Below are 15,296 nucleotides of genomic sequence, written 5' to 3' on the forward strand. Positions count from 1 at the left end.
TCTACTTAAGTGGTTGGTAATGGAATTTGAGACCACAAAAGAGGCAGATGCCATTTCTGGGATGGGCTGACAGCAGCATCACCCCTCCCACAGCATCCATGTCCTTACACTGGAAGCATATACATCTTCCAGGGGACTGTACTACACTTTATTCCCAGTGCCATGCTCAAAGTGTTTCAGGGGAGTTCAAGTTCCCCTGAGAGCTACTGATAGGGCCCGTGAAGTCCTGTGTGGTCTGCGTTTGTAAATCCTTCCCCCAAAAGGATGACTTCTACATTTGTGCAGATGATCCACACAAATTCTTCAGGTACCACAACACTGGGTAGCATCTCCAAGACAAAGACAGGATTGGGAACTTAAGCATCAGCTCTGAAGTTTTGTGACAGGCAGGAGGATGACCCATCTCAACGTAGAAAGGTTTATTGCAATGTGCATGTGTAACATTGCCCCTTTTAACACAGTGGGTTGCAGTATTTGGGGTCCTGTGATCCCTCTTGGTTAAAGGATACACAGTCTTGTTCCCTCGTCATCCCAGGGATAGCCAGGAGGGGTCATCTACCCCTCTCACATCCAAGTGTGCCCCTCCAGCCAGCCTTCTGCCTCAGGACCCAACATCTCCCCTCACTGCCGTCATCATAAATTGCTGTTCATCATCAATTCCTCGGTTTCTTCCAGCTGTTTTCCCCTCCCACTGGCTCTCTGCTGTTTATCACACACTACTCTGCTCCAAACACTCTCCACCCACCAGGGTTCAGTTTATATTCCAGCCTTAGCATGCTACTTTGATGCAGCCATTATCTTCCATTGTTCTGGTCAAAACTAAACCCAGGAGCGTGTCCTCGCTTCCTCTCTTGGCTGCAGTGCAGTGCTGCCAGCAAACCCATGAGCCCACAGACCAAGGACACATTTCCAAGCTGGCACAGGAGCATTCTGGCCAGCCTCAGGAAGCCTGTCTGCCTCCTTTCTTTCATAACTTCCCCTGAACTAATTACACATCCACAAACCACATTTGGATACAAACTTCTCCAGGTCCAAGGCCAGCTGTCCAGTACCACCAGTGTTTTTCAAATCCTGCCTGGTGCTTTTCATTCAAGGTGGCATTCAGTGTTGTAGCCCAGAGGATGTGCCCCAAGTGTAGGTCTGTGAGGGGAAAACAGCATCATTTGCTTGGCTATAAATACCCACTGCAATGTGGTTATTCATAGAATCATAGAATACCTCAAGTGGGAAAGGACCCATCAGGTTCTTCAACTCCCTGCTACTCACAGGACTACCAAAAACAGAACCGTATAACCAAGAGCATTGTCCAGACACTCCTTGAACTCAGCCAGGTCTAGTGCCATGACCACTTCCCCAGGAGCTTGTTCAGTGACTGAGCACCCTCTCAGTGAAGAATCCCTTTCTAATGTCCAATCTGGACTTCCCCTGATGCAGATTTGGATGCAAGCAAAGCTAAGACTACACCAAAAGGAGTGGCAGAGTACCTGCCACCATCCATTTCTCAGCTGAGTCAATCATGCAAGTGCAATCAACAAGATTAATTTAAATTACGGATTAACTGGCCTCAGTTCACCTGTGGCAGATTAGAAGCACTCAAATGACTTCTTTTTGGCAGAAAAGCTGCCTCCAGTAGGTCAGCAAAGATTATCCTGAAGAGTAACTAAACAGAAGAGCTACGGACCAGATTTTCAGTACTGGAGAGCTGAACCTATTTCTAGCCCAACTGCACAGAGGACCAGGCAGATGCAGCTTAAATAAGAAACCTAACCAAGATGTTTGAGCGGGAGGTGCAGACCTGAAGTGTATGGAACCTAAAACCACACAGATGCAGGAGACATGCAGCATGAAGATGCAAGTACCGACAAGCTGTCTCAAGGGAGTCCGTGGCAGATGTGAATGGCACCAGGGAATTCTTATTTGTTTCATCCCTGAACATTCAGTTCATAGATTTCTACATAGCCAGAAGGATCCCCGTGTTCTTAGCAAATCTTCAATTGCTCAAAAGGTTGGGATTCTTTAATTATAAAATACAGCTTTAATGACTGTAGGACAAGGGACCTAAACAAAGAAACAAGGCACCACCATCTGACTGCAGAGAAGGAAGATTAAACAGTTTACAGAAAGCCAAACCAGTTCACAGCACAGTGTCTCATTCTCTTTTAGTGGCCAGTATTTTCCATTTTCTGTGCAAACAGAAGGACACGGTGTGGTTCTCAGGGGAGGCACTCTTGTGCAACTGCTATTAGAGGCAATTGGCCAACTCCAAAGGACTTAAAAGTCAGCCCTCTTCTCCCTCGGCCTCACTCCCCTTATTCTAAAAACTACTTGGACTGGCTTTAGCTCCTGTTCTGCTGTGGTTTTAAAAGAGCTCAACAGCCTGATTCACAAACCATGCCAAGCAAGGGCAGAAAAAGTACAACTGCCTCTTGTCACCAGCCATACAGATGAAAATATTCCCCATGCTGACTTTAATGCCCTGTCACAATATCCCAGTGGCTGAAGCCACTCAAGCAGACCAAAAATGCATCACAGGCAGCAGTCTTAAAACATTCAATGCTCATGTCATTGTGTTCTCCATTTGCACCCTCTTTCCTCTCTGCACACTGCACTTCATGATAACTGGACAGATTATATTAAAACTCATGCCTACTCTGTCAAATGATTTCTCATCATGTCTCAGCAGGAGCTAATTGAAGATTAAACTAATCATTCCTTGAGGCCTCTTCTGGAGTGTTTTATCACTTTTTGCGAATCCATTAAGGAGAACTTCAGTGAAGTGCTGATCTGGCAAGACCACTGAACACACAAGCTGGAGTGACTGGACAACCCAACACACATGTGAGAAACAAGGACTTCAGACATGCTCTGTAAATGAGACAAGACAAACCTTTTTCCATTCCTTCTGGCTGTAAAAACCAGCCAAGCAAAATGGTGATAAGTGTTTTCCAAAATACCATCCTGCCTTCCTGAAAGCAAAGGAGCAAGTCTGACAAGAGCTGCTTGATGTCACACTAAATATTCCCATGGAATTCTCTGATCTTCTCTGCCTCCTGAAATCTGGAGAATACCACAAGCAGCCACCAGTTACCAGCCACTGTAACTTGTGTTGATCCCTGCTTTAACCTGCTTCCACAATAGCCAAATTCTTTCATCGACCGATCTGTAGCTTCATCCCTGACCTCTGATCCGCCCAGCACCTCTCTGGGTATTGTACACAGCTATCAGATAACAGCAATTGACATCCAGGCTTCCTCCAGCCTCGGGGTAAAAGCCATAACCACTGGGGCATGGCAGACCCCCAGATGAAAAAATTAATGTACTTTTTCTGCAGTGCCTTGCAGGGTTAAAGGAGTCATTTAACCAGAGATGAAAGCTGAAAGAAAGGTCCAAAAAGCTTTTCTTGTTTTGAAGCAACAGAAAACACCCACTGGAATGGCAGAACCAGATGCTTCACTTAGTAATAAAATTCATGGTCCCAAAAGCAGGATCCAACTTACACTTACTAGTGTTTGGTTTGAAAGAAATGCACATTTTCAAGCCTCTTCTACTGTAAAAGCAGAAGAGAACCCTGAATATTGGTAACCACAACTATCAGGATTATTTTGAGAGTCTTTTCTAAATCTCATTTCGGTAAATGTTTCAGAAACATTATTGTGCTATATTCTACTCTGCCTCCCTGTGTTGTTTTTATTTTACAAATGAGAACTCCTTAAGGCAGGCATCACATACAAGTTCCCATCTAAGCATTTAAAATACTACAGGCAGTGTGAGTTATCAGTCAAGTTTCTGGAATCACTCTCACTTTTAAGATAATTTAGATGGCTCTCAATACTTTCAATGTGCTACAATATGGGAAAGAAAGATCAGCTTTGGTTCAGATTATCAACATAATATGATTGCAGTACACTCAGAAATGGTAAAAAAAAAAATCAACTCTCTTTCATTCCCAATTGCTCAATTCAGTATGAAACCACAGTAAAACTGTAAGCAAATCTTGTGAATAAGGTTCTCATTTACACTTGACAGAGCCAACATCTGTATTGCTATTTATTTATACACACACACATATAAATACACACCGTTTTTATATTTTCATATATATACACATGCACATTATTTTACCTGGTTACTTTCTAAAAGTAACTATTCCAACGTAAGTCTTGGAAGAGGAGAAGAAAGAACAGCTGAAGCAAGACTGGGCCGTAGCCTCAATGTAGAGCCCAGGGAAATCTCTACATGCACATTAAACCTCAGAAAGTGGAAGAGCATTGTATTTTCCCTCCAAAAATTCAGAAATGCATTGCATGTCCTTACAGACAGCACCATCTCAGGCAAAACCAAGACTTCTAAAAATCAAAAACCATGCTTGGATGCCACAATTTTTTTCCAGTGCTCTGTAGCGTTACATAAGAATCACCAAAAACCAGAAATTACTTTGCCTGTCTTTAAACCAGTATTCTCATTAGGGAATTCTGCAGGTAAAAGGTTGGGGAAATGGTTAAGTCCAATATGGAGCTGCAAGAAGGTATGTCCCCCATGAGGCACAAAAAGTTGCTGAACTCTTAAAACCATGAAAAAAAATATTAAAAGTCAACACATTTTAAAATACACCCCTTCAGCCTACTGGCTAAAAGCTCTGAAATGGTCCATCCACAGAGCACCCTCAGAGCCAGTGCATCAGAAGGAATCAAATGGTTCAAGGACAAAGCACCAACCGCTTAAACCCTGTGAAAACACAGGTCAGTGATCACCACAGAGAGCAGGTGTCACATTGGGGGCTCCTCTGCCCAGAAGGTACCAACCTGTGAAGTGACTCCCTACAGGGGACTGAAACAGTGACCAACTTGACCTCCTCTGGCTGAAGAGAAGACAATGCAGCACCTTCTACACACTCAGAAGTTGCAGCCCTGAACCACTTGGATCCATTCCCTTCCCAGCTTTTCAGAGGAGCAGAAGGAAAGCACAGGCTCAACGCACAAACCCACACTTTTATCAGAGTTTTATGGTGTGGAAGAAAAGCTTCAGTACCTGCTGTCCTAGGAACAGAAGATCCTCCATGAGCTTTAAAGTCAGTGCAGGCCTCCTCACAGCAGATCACCGACCCAGAGCTGAACTTCGCATCTGGGGAGAGAGAGTTTGGCAGGACAAGGCACCATGTGGGGAGGGGAATGAGGACACATTTCGTACCAACCCAGGAGGAAGGTCACCCAGGCTCTGCCAGGGGTATCTTGAGAAGGTCTAGCGAGGTGGGTTTGGTTTAGTTGTCAAACTCTAGCCTTTCGGACTGCACCAACAAATGCCTTCCCCATGCTATACAGTCCATCATAAATAACCTGAATCGGCCCATAAGCCTTCAACAACCTCATTCCTGCGTGCTGAAAGCTGCTCACTTTAAGCCTAAAGAATATGACAGACATTCTTATCTGCACATCTTACCACTGCCAGCAAAAGGTATCTCTTTAAAAGACATTCCAATCTCACCCAGGGCACCAGCAAGTATAATTTTTCCCAAATTTTCTCATCTGCCCAATTTTTCCATTAGCAACTTAACACTCAGTGCTCAGCCTGCTGTCCTTCAGAGGATCACAAATCTTTCTTTAACATATGGTGGGTGCTGAAGGTAGTGTATCTCTATTTTACACAAGAAGGCAGAGACAAGCAAAGGGGAAAAATTTCTAAAGCTAGTAAATGACTGTGAAACTGAAATAATTTTCAAAAGAGAATTGGACACTCCAGAGCTGAAGTTAACCTTGCATGTCCTTCAGTGACATCTCACAATGAAATGTCCTCCATTCACTTCAGGCAAGGTTCTCAAAGCCACACAGGGATCTGAAGGGCATCACAAAAGGAAATTCCAAGTCTAAAATGCGGAGCTAAATGAGCCATAACTTCTCCCCTCCTCCAACCTAACAGTCCACAGGAGCCCACTTTTTCACCAAAAGAAGGTTTTGGGGTACCTCAGGTTTTCTTTCCTCCATGTTGAGATCCAAACATTGTGGCCAAGCTGAACCTCTCAGCACTGATGCCTCTGAAGCCCCCTGGGGACTGGGGAGTCGTGGGCACAACCAGCACTCCTCAGCTGGCTCGGATGCCGGTGTGAGGGAGCAGCCACCCTGAGTTCCATTTAAAGACTTGGCTGGAGGAAGAGGGTGTGGCTGGGGTGGCACCAAAATAGCACCTGCTGCCAGGCCAAGGTGGTTGCAACTTCTCCCTGTGGATAGAGGCACTGGGCTTGGACTCTGCCTCCAGGGCTGGTTTTGATTTTTATCCAGAGATGTTCTAATGCAAATTATATAGTGAGCAGCCTTGGGAATGCCGCCAGGTACCTGCTCCCCACCTCCCTTTAGGTAGGCAGCAGTCAGGCCCCCACTTGCTTCTCCTCTCCGGGTCTGCGAATCCTTCTCTGCACCGTGGCACAACTTCAATAGGAAGGGCTGAGAGGTTGCCTACAGCCTGGGAAGGGACAAGCAGATTTGAATATCCCTTGGGAGAAGGAGGACCCAAACCCAAGTTCGACCACTTCTGAGATGAGTATTAAAACCATTAAGTTATTATATGAAAACCACCACACCAATCATTTGTATCTTAAGCAGCAAGTGCAAGGCTGTGAGCTGAGACCTCAGCAACAGGGGCAGGTTTGACTCACCTGGCCAGGTTTGGAGCTTGCAGAGTGTGGGAGCAGCTTGAGGGATGCAGCGTGAGAGCTGCCATGGGGATACAGGTGGGAAAAGGGTCTCCAGGAGTCTGAGCAGATACCAAGGAAAGGACTGCAGAGGAAACTGTATCTTGCAAATAACTCCTCTTGAAATCACCAGATACACATCTGTTCCCACCATTTGAAGTCCTAACCTTACTTTAGGGTTAAAATGTCAAACTAAAATCTCTATTATTACCACCACTGTGCTTTTACCTTGAATTTTTAAGCATTTGTTTAAGCTGAGGTTAAAAAGAGTCTGGGCTCCTTGACTGCTAAGCAGATCATAAAACTCTCTGGAGTACAATAGGCTATAGAAATTTTCTATGGTTTTCCCAGTGATTGCGTGCCTAGTTAGCTTCCTTCACCTTCTTCATCCTCAAAAGATGCTTAGCTGCAAAAGTTTAACTAAAGGCGTTTCCTAAAGGAATTTTTAGAGTAGCTGTTAGCCAATGTGTTTTTGTCACAACCCAACAGAATAAAGTATGAGCTAGCTACATTTTATTGTTAGGGAAAAGGTTTTAATTAAAGAGCAAGTCTACACATGTGTTTTTAAATACCATGAGCCTGATTTTCTTCAAATTCATTGTTTCTTCCAATTCTTGAAATATGCATTTGAAAGAAGAAAAGGGCAGGCAGCACTATTTGGAAGTTGCAAAAAAGTATTTTGAGAAAATAAATACATTTTAATCTCACAGAAACAGACTAACCATAAAAATAGGAGGTATGAGGTACAGAAGTGGCACTTTTTGACAAAACAGAGGAGGTATCCCTCTAAATAGGAATAGATGAATAGGCGGAATAAATGGAAATATTTACAATTCATTTTAGATATCTAGCAAGATAATTTTGTAGGTAGATGTGTGCAGGACCTCCAGAATTTGTTTCAGGCCCATTCAGAAATAAAATCTTACACAAGACTTTGATTTAGATTTCAGACTCATCTCGGTGACACAGTCATTAGTTTATCCAGCAGCATTAAAAGTGAACACCAAGTGCCCTAAACTTCCTCCCACAGAATAAGAAAGGGAGAGGTAAAATTCACTGTCATTCCACGCTGATGATTTTTAGACAGAATTTCCCACTCACCTTAGCAAGGTGATAATTAAAAAATCTCTGCCAAGGAACACAACCTCCTCACCGGACCCCCGCAGCTCTGAACACACCTGCTGCTGGAATTTGATATCCTGGATCTAGAGCATCACAAAGTGTTAGGGAGTCTTGTGTTAGGAAAAAGTACACAGTTGCACAGAGATTAAATTCCTTGGAGTTCCTTCTTTTTTTTTTTCTAAGGAAAAGGAAGAGAGAATCTTGCATTTTGCTAAGTCTGAATGTACGGACACAAACACAGCTTATGGTCCTTCCAGCCAAGCACCTGATGGCTACAGAAGAAATACCACACAGTTGTGTCTCCACTGACCTGCTACAGCTGTTTTTTCAGTATTTGCAGTGGTGTGGGAGCATTAGAAAGTTTAATATTGCTTTTGTCTTTTGGAGAGCAATGCCAGTCAATCCTCCCTGCACTATCACATTATAATTAAATATTCAAAAATTAATTATACCATGTGACAATACAGAGTGCAGTCTTACCAGCCCTAAATCAGGGTCAGGTTTATGCTTTTGTACCCTCTGCCTGTTGAGGAGGATTTCCCACGAGCATTTCACAGGATGGATCCACACCCCACAGTGGATACCTGAGCTCAGGCTTTTTTTTTCCCCCACAGAACACCAAGATGTAGATCAGAGCTTGCCCTGATATCCACAGCAGTTGCTGCATTATCTGTCAGTGTGTGTTCTGCACCACAACGAAAGAGAATCCAGACTGCAGGAAAACCTGCTGCGCACACCATCCCCTTCCTCTGAATCCCACTATGAGAAAAGCCTTTGTGCCACTGTGTCACTTTCCAGCATGGGCTGACGCCCAAACTCACAGCTGGTACGACCACCACCCCTTACTCAGAGGCAAGCAAGGTCTCACTGCCCCGTATCCTTCCTCCTCTTTCACATCTCAGGACTTTTCCCCCTTGGCACAGGAGCTCAGCATTGATTTAACTCCCCACAATTTGGCAGTGTTTGTTTTCACAGACCAACCACCATCATTCTCCCAAAACAAAGAAGGAAGGAAAGGTCACATGAGGAAAATCCTACACTCCCACACAGCACTGTGGAGCTCTCCTACAGCACTCACTAGCCTGTACTTCATGCCAGCCTACATCTTCAAACCCTTGAGCCCCAGCTCCTGGGCAGATATTCTTGGTGAGAAGGACATTCACTGCAGACCTTCATCAATGACACAGTCACTTCTGTGGTTGCAACTATAGCCAAAATCTGAAAGAAATATCCCCTCTAGTTCACACTTCTGTCTAGGTCAGTCACCAAAGGTGCTCCACATAAGCTAGAGACTGGGTGTTGGTGCAGCACTCAGTAGCCCTAAGAAGCAGAAACTCCCAACTAATGCTAAAAAAGACAGCTTCTAGTCAGATTTAAGCTGAGTCCTTAGACAGAAAGGGTGGTTCATCAGGAGACTGGTCTGGCCTCTGAAATAAATGCATCAAATTCTAAATATGATTTGATTTGATCCAAATGGATGCCTTTTCTGGGCCTGGCACTACCCAAGATAAACCTGTGTGCTTCAAACAAGAAGCAGCACCAGAACTGAAAATGTATTTTCCATGGACCAGGACAGTACCTCACCTTTTCTCTTCTGACATATTCCCAGTCTCGCAGCCAGAGACTGCCCAGAGCCTTCCCAGTTCCCCTGACTCCCAGAGAAGAGTCTCCAGGGTGTATTGTAGTAGTATAGATGTAGAATGGTTATGCAGATCACTGAAGGCATCTTCCACCAATTTGTGATGCATTTCAAGAACTTTACAAGCAAGAAAATAACATGCATCAAGCAATGAAAATGAACGAAGTTTTTTTCCTACGTAGATTATATAAAATATTTTGGCCCACTTAAAACAGATATCCTCAATTGAAATTGTATCTGGCTACAATGAGGTAGTGGGTTTGTTATTACTGATTCATTGTTGCACAGATTTGAGTTTTACTGTGGAAAAATGGGGGTTCACTGGTATGGAATTGTATCTCAAATAAAGTAAGGAAAACTGATATAGAAAAGGGGAACAGTTCCTTTAACTGTAGCTATATGGGGGGTTTTGTCGGCCTAATTATTCTGCAGCAGAAACAACCATGAACTCTTCTCTCCACTGATTATCTCATAACCATCTCTCTGAACAGTACGAGCAAAAAATTCCTCTGCACCCTCCTTCCTTTAATGAGGACTATGGAAACAGCAGAGACATCAGACATTTTACATGCTTACCTCTCCCCATATGTCCCACAGATGCCAAAACTCAAAAATTTCCCTTCCCTGGTGTCAAAATAAATATGAAAAAGGATTTTCACAAACATAAAAGAGACGGGGAAGGGAAAATTGGGCAGCTTTTCAGTGGATATGATAGATAATTCAGATGCGACCCAAAAAAAATAGTTTTAGAATCTAGCTCAGTTTTCAGGATGAATGACACTGCTGAACACGGGGGGAATGCACAATAGGTGGTGCAGCTGTCTACTGACATGTAGGCAGAGCTGAACAAGCTTTCTGCATTCAGGGACCAGACAGTTCTCTGGCAGCATTTGAGAAACACATGAAACACAGGAAAAAGCTGTGTGCCGTGGTGCCAGCAGGAGTAGAGTCTGGACATGGTGATCCCAGGGGTCCTTTCCAACCTGTGTTTAAATCTCTTGGCAGAGAAACCCTCCTGTGCTTATGACCATTCTTGCAGATTTCATGTGTCCTATTTCTACTTCTCCTGTATTTAAGACAGTTACCCACTGTGCAACACCTGGGCATATTGAGGATTTACACACAAGCCTTTTTTTCGTTTTATTTTAGGTCTTCTTTAAAGTCTTTTGCATCCTATTTATCATCCTGATCACTCCTAAGGATTGAGCTGATACCTTCCAAGAACTACTCACAATGACACCAAGATACTTTCCTGAATGGTGACATCTCTGTGGATGCATATGTATGGTTCTTTCCCCTTTCTGCATTCTTTGCAGAAGTCTAGATTAGGTGAGAAAATGGAGAATATTCACAGCCAGTTTTAACTTTAGCCTACCTTGAAAATGTCTTACTGGTGAGTTTGTCAACTCTCCTTTTTTTCTTAGAGCTTTAGTAGGTAATTTAACAATAGAGAAACCAACAGAGATTCTTGCCACCTGGTGATGTCCTGCAGTTGGAAAAAGGATGACTCAATGCCCTCCCTCTATTTTGTTATCTTTAACTAATTAGAACCATAACCAGTTCAAAACTACAGGAACACATTCCCTTTTATTTCTTGACTGTTTAGGGGATTTGATGACTGTTGGTAAGGGGCCTTGGAAGTCCAGCTAGGCCTTATCAGCTGAATCACCTCTGCACAAGGGCTGCTGAGCTTCAAAGGACACAGATATGTGACAGGTTCCTTCTACAAAATTCATTTTTCCATCCACCCAATATGTCATATTTAGAAGTCTTCATTTTATTTTCCATATATTTGACCAAGGCAGGCTTGATTTACCAGTGTACACAGTCCTAAACATCAGTTGCATTTGCCACCTTCACTTGCCACATCAATTATTTAGTTCATATCAAAGGAAACCATTAATTTAAGAACTCCACATTTGGGACTCTTGGGTGGCTACCATGGCTACCACCTATTTTTATCAATAGTATTACGCATTTATCCAATTGTTCTAAACCTGTTCTGCTGACACTTCAGTTTAAAACACACTTTTAGATGCTTTCAGGTACCAAAATGCTCCAGAAAAGACAGCTCCCTGAGATGTTTTATAATGAACAGCAAAGCAAAGATTTATTTAGCCTTGCTGTAACAGCTCTGTGTACTTTGAGTGTTCTTATTATACTACAATTGCCTATCAAGCCTGCTGATGGACAGGCTCCCTACCCTTCATGTGTTTGAAGGGGTTTTCTCATTGTTTCTATGAGTTTAACAAGTTGCTCCTCAAAATTGATTTTACCTGCCTTGTTTAACTTGCCTTATTTAACTTGCCTGTATGCTCTTTTCTATTTTCTCTGTTCAAACACAACCTCCACTTTCTGAAAGATGTCTTTTTACTCCTAACATCATTCTGCTCTTCTACTGAACAACACCAGCTTTTCAGAGTCCTCCTCAGTCCCTTGATAGAAGAGGATACACGCTCCTTTGAGCTCACATTATAAAGTCTTCTCACCAGCTGCCTGTCCTCTGCAAGTATCTTACCCTTTTAGCTGCTCCTGTGAACAACAAAATTAATAGAATCATTCATATATTTATCTATTCCACCTCTTAAAAATTGTATTGTTTGCAGAGGGACAAGAGAACTGGGTTTGTCATGCTCATTGCACATTGCTCTGGGTTAAAATCAGTGTTGTCTTTTCCCTGTTACATTAAATCACAGAATCATAGAACAATTTTTTGTTTCACACCCCTGTATTGCTTTCCCTGTTGTCTCTCACATCAAGGTCTTTCTCCTTTTCTGATCCTCAGTTGAGTGTCTTTGGTATTTCTCCATTTCCCTCTGCAGAGAAAGGCCCTTCCTTCCCTTGTACTTCACTGATCTCTCTGGATAAGAAGTGTCTCAAACAAATTCCAGTCTCTCCTCCAAATTAAATTGCTCCACTTGCCAAGGCAAGGGTAGCCCATATTTCCAAAACAGAGTCCTCATATTTTCTCAGCCAGCATTTTGATGGAGAATTTTCTAGACAGCTTCATGACCATGTTTCAGTCATCACTGTGCAATGATAGCAATTACAAACACAGTCAACCTCAATATCAACACTGCCACCTCCACGCCTACCTGAGACAAGAAATGTATTCCTCTAGCCTTTTTTTCCTTTGTTTCCCACGAGAGAACTGAAGTTCTCTGGAAGGGCAGTTTATTCACACCTCCAGGACAGTTTGGATGACAAGCCTAAGAAGATTAGCTTCTGCAATGGTTTCTAAAAACCACTGTAAGAAGGATCACTGACATGGATGACTGATTTTCATCCAGGAGATTCTAGCATTGTTCCACTGTCTCATGCATTTATTAGGATTTCATTTCCTTCTGGAGCCTCAAGGGAAATTTCATAATCAGCACACCTGGTATGTGTAGTATAAATAATTAAGGGGATGCCCTCTCTAACGATCTATGCAGAAAGGCTGTTCTGCTGTAAGAAATGGCCTGGATCACAGCCTTATCAGAAAAAAGAACAAGGATTATAAGATCCTTTCCATTTTCAGACTCAGAAAGCTTCATGAACATTTACTGAACCAAATGGAGTCAAGGTAGAGGGACCTACTCAGTCAGTATGTTTGTGAGTTGTTTCAACATTACTCTTTCTGTGCCGTCAGCATAAATGGTACCTAGAAAAATGGTGACAATCCCACAATTTAATTTATTGCTTGCCTTAATAAAAAAGACCACAACACCAATTTAGCTTATACTCACATCAAAAAAAAACCACTTTATGTGACAAGTTTGGCAATAAGCCAGCACTGCATAAACTGGTTTGATGACAAAAATACTTAGGGCAGACCATGTTAAAGAGGACAGAGATCATGAGATGCCCTCCACACTTGACATTATCTGTTCAGCAATTTGCAAGGGCAGTAGTTGTTACAGCCCCAGCTCTGGTGGTCTTTCGTGGTTTTCCCCCAGAAACTAAGAGCATCAAAGTCCTCACAAAGTGGACATTATTAGAAAAAGGAATTACTTTATTACAAACTCAAGTTTTACTTTAAAGCTTCTAAAAAAAGTTTTATCATATCATGTGCTTCACTTTATGGTGCCATCTGCAACTGAAGTACAGTATAGTAAATGACATATTTGGAATCCAGTTTTGCAGATAACAGAGGTTAAGCAGCTCATTTGAATATGCCTCTTTGATATATAACTGAAATAGTTTCAAACACTGAGATTTGCTCACCATCATTACTCCCACTTTCCAACACATTAATTGGATATAGGAAGTCAAATCCAAAAAGTCAGCTTCTCATCAAGGACTGTATTCTAATTCTGATTTTTTACAGCTGAAAAAAATGCTAATGAATCATTTGTGAGCAGAATATTAGACCTGATATGAACAGCACCAGACATGCAACATTGTGTAAAAATACTCTCACCCTTTCAACTTGCCCGGTTACCTCCTGTCCATCTAAAGCTCTTACCCATTTTTGTAAAGCAGATTTGAAAGACCTATGACTATTTAAATCTATTGCTATTAGTGTGAGTAGGCCATACTTAAATTAAATTATTAATGTGTTATGAACCATAAGCATATTCATTACCAGAATTTCTCTCTTTCTAAAATATAATTGGATACTATATTGGACTGATGGGGCACATCCTTACACCTGCATGTTGCTTCAGGGGGACTCTGCTTGGGTACAAGGGTCCTCTAGAACCCGCAGTTACAGCATGATAAAGCATCACACGATTACAGTCATTCCACCAAGACAAATAAAGACTCACCTTTCTCTTCTAACTTTGTCTTGGTAACATCAATACCTTACCCTTCATTTAGAAAAAGAGAAGGAAGAAGTTACCAAGGTAGAAGGATCCAGGCACCCCATGATAAAATTCAGTATTTGGTTTCAGTGCAGGCCTGTTCTTATCCTACACAGAGCAGCAGGATGCACAGGATGTGTTAAACCCATTTCAGAAGGCTCAGCAAAAAGGGGGTTTCAGTTTAGGAAGTGGTAACAGGTCGGCTCTGGGCATGTCTGGAGTGAAAACCCACTAGTAAATCTTCCCCAAGCTGAGCAGTATTTTCCCCCTCTTTGAGAAGTAAATATGTGATTTGAAAAGGCACAGAACGGATTTACTTCCATGGAACAAGCGCACAACAGCTTCAGGTGCTCTGTGAAACTCAAGACTCACCTTTTCCCTCTGCATGCTCCACGCTGCTCTAGTGGGATCTCCCTCCCTCGACCCTGCTCCCCTCAGCCCAGTTCTCCTGGTCTGCAGGGGCACAGCTGTTTGAGCCCACTGACACCACTCTGCTGTAAGTGCTCCCAAGCCGTAGGGACTAAGGGGTTAATCCAGCTCGCAGGCATACATTAAACCGTGCTAAGAGCATTCCACGGAAATACCATCGTGAACCAGCAGCCCACAAGGAATAGCCAACCTGACATGCTCTGTGTCCGGGCAACAGACAAATACACTGGCTTTTGAGATCAGCAGCAACAGGGCATTTTGTGGGGCACTCATGAGCCCTTAGAAATCCATGGGCATGGAAAACTAGCCATTGTATGGACAGCTGCATGGAAAAAACCCTGGAAAGCCATTCATGCAGCACTAGCTGTGAAAGTTGTATTTGCTTTAAGCAGACTGGAGTTCTACCACCTGTTTAAAAGGCAAAATACTTCCTCATTAATTTTAAGAGCTGTGGCTCTGTCCCCCCTTCTCTTTGCATAACATGTGGTAAAGACACACACTTACAGAAGAATAAAGAACCTGTAGCTGTAAGTATCCCAGATATTGATCTTTATCAGGCTATATAAACCAGAGCTTTAGCAGTCTCTCAGGAGTTTGCTGTAAAAGCAATTGGAACTGCAATTAACAACAGCACATC

General features: G+C 42.8%; 1 protein-coding gene across 3 annotated transcripts in view; it reads right to left on the reverse strand.

The window, feature by feature from the left end:
- Positions 1–15,296, reverse strand: part of MSANTD1 (Myb/SANT DNA binding domain containing 1) — a 45,377-nt gene that overhangs the window by 28,915 nt on the left and 1,166 nt on the right. Inside the window, exons 1-2 of one of the 3 annotated variants that reach the window (XM_017727712.1) lie at positions 5,958–6,112; positions 5,029–5,121 (exon numbers count right to left, since the gene is read on the reverse strand). The exons of 1 other annotated variant lie outside the window; for it this stretch is intronic. The gene's annotated coding sequence lies outside the window, so the exon portion shown is untranslated. Of the gene's footprint in view, positions 1–5,028; positions 5,122–5,957; positions 6,113–15,296 lie in introns of those variants that run through there. One more of the 3 variants, XM_017727714.1, reaches the window with a different exon arrangement.

Source organism: Corvus brachyrhynchos, unplaced genomic scaffold (assembly GCF_000691975.1).
Source record: "Corvus brachyrhynchos isolate BGI_N302 unplaced genomic scaffold, ASM69197v1 scaffold80, whole genome shotgun sequence".
Classification (NCBI taxonomy): domain Eukaryota; kingdom Metazoa; phylum Chordata; class Aves; order Passeriformes; family Corvidae; genus Corvus; species Corvus brachyrhynchos.